The sequence below is a fragment of the Acanthochromis polyacanthus genome, chromosome 22 (assembly GCF_021347895.1).
Source record: "Acanthochromis polyacanthus isolate Apoly-LR-REF ecotype Palm Island chromosome 22, KAUST_Apoly_ChrSc, whole genome shotgun sequence".
Classification (NCBI taxonomy): Eukaryota; Metazoa; Chordata; class Actinopteri; family Pomacentridae; genus Acanthochromis; species Acanthochromis polyacanthus.
Genome location: NC_067134.1, coordinates 2,396,673 through 2,398,900, shown reverse-complemented (window position 1 = coordinate 2,398,900; position 2,228 = coordinate 2,396,673).

Below are 2,228 nucleotides of genomic sequence, written 5' to 3'. Positions count from 1 at the left end.
GCTTCTCCGTCACCGGTCCTCTGAGTCTGCAGGCTGCCGTCACTCTGAAACACCTCAAACACATCAGAAAGCTCCTTTATTGGACCTGATTATCACAAATCATTCACCTGCAGCTCCTTCTAGCTTCCACTCCCTTAGAAAGAACGAAAAACTGAGAAATCTCCTGGTCTGTGAATGTTTTCTCTATTTGGAATATGAACATTAATGCTGCCAGAATAAAATATCGGCTCTGATAAATCTGATAAACTGGACGTAGTTCATTTTTTTAGACACACACAGCTCATGTGGACATGCTTCTATCGTCCTCTTCACTTTAATTCATGTCCTCACGATAATTAATTCCCACTAACACAGAGCTGTCTATGGCTTCCTGACAGAGATGAGCTAACAAGCTAACAAGCTAACAGTTGGTTTAGCAGCAGTCTCTGTTAGCTAAATGTGGCAGTTTGAAGTCTTTAACGACTTAAAACATTTTAGTCCCATGAAGGAGTGAACACGGAGCTGTGGAGCCACATTTCTGCTGGAACTAAACTAACAGCAGCTAGAAAACAGTTTAAAGTGTCTTTTACTCACCTTCACAGGGAGAAAACGAGCTGCGACACCAAGACTCTCCAGGTAAAACTAAACTCCCCTCAGGGACAGGGAGGACTCGCATACTTAACGAGTACAGACTTGTGTACTTGATATTGAGAAACGCTCTGAGCCTCAAGTTTGTGCTTGTTGGTGATGAAATCAACAGTCTGCCCACATTTAGAGCATTTTTTTTAATAGACAGTTACAACAATAGAAGACCACTGAAGTTCACAGTTTATGATCTAAATGCACAACTTACGGTTTTAAAGGATGATTTTGGTCAAAATACACTTAGGATTTTAAAAGTTTATTCAAGGAGTATTCCTCTTTCATTTTGACCCCAGTGAGTTTGTCTACAGAGCTGGAGGATGAACTTTCAGGACCACACAGATTACAACTTCATGTCCTACTCGAGATTTTAAAGGTTTAATTCACCCAAAAGTTAAAGTCCGCTGGCATCTGTGATGAAGATACTGAAGACCTGTAAATGTTTTCTCTATTTGGAATATGGACATTAATGCTGCCAAAGTAAAATATCGGTTCTGATAAATCTGATAAACTGGACATAGTTCACTTTTTTAGACACACACAGCTCATGTGGACATGCTTCTATCGCCCTCTTCACTTTAATTCATGTCCTCACGATAATTAATTCCCACTAACACAGAGCTGTCTATGGCTTCCTGACAGAGATGAGCTAACAAGCTAACAAGCTAACAGTTGGTTTAGCAGCAGTCTCTGTTAGCTAAATGTGACATTTTGTGGTCTTTAACGACTTAAAACAACATTTTAGTCCCATGAAGGAGTGAACACGGAGCTGTGGAGCCACATTTCTGCTGGAACTAAACTAACAGCAGCTAGAAAACTCTTTAAAGTGTCTTTTACTCACCTTCACACGGAGAAAACGAGCTGCGACACCAAGACTCTCCAGGTAAAACTAAACTCCCCTCAGGAATGGGTGCAACTTAAATACTTGGCGAGAACAGACTTGTGTACTTGATATTGAGAAACATCCTGAGCCTCATGTGTGTGCTTGTTGGTGATGAAATCAACAGTCTGCCTCTGCAGAGCCGGAGGCACCGAGAGAACCACACCTTTGGAGCATTTTTTATAGACAGCTAGCACAATAGAAGACCACTGAAGTTCACAGTTTATGATTTAAATGCACAACTTACGGTTTTAAAGGATGATTTCGCTCAAAATACACTTAGAATTTTAAAGGAATAACCCGTTAAAGTCTGGCGGCCCGCGGGCGGGCCGTTTTTTTATCGGTATACGCTTTTTTTAAAATAGAAGGACACTGCAAACACGATTATACAAACACTATACACACATAGAAAGCTGAGATTCTCATGAATCCACCGGTATAAACCACTTTCAGATGTGATTACCACAGCGGGTAATATAAACACATTTATCCAACAAACAACAAGTCATGTAAACGTGCACAGCTCACCTGTCGACGCAGTTTGGACGCTCGTTTCTGGTCATAAAAGAAGATAATCCACAAAAACCGGCCAGAACCCAAGCTTAGCCATCCAGAGGAAACAATCCAGTATAATACTTTGGCCAAAACATGTCTCGAAATAGGTAAAAAATCCAGAAAACGATCGGCTCCGTGCGCGTGCACGCGGCGCGTGGTGGCGCTGTGCGTT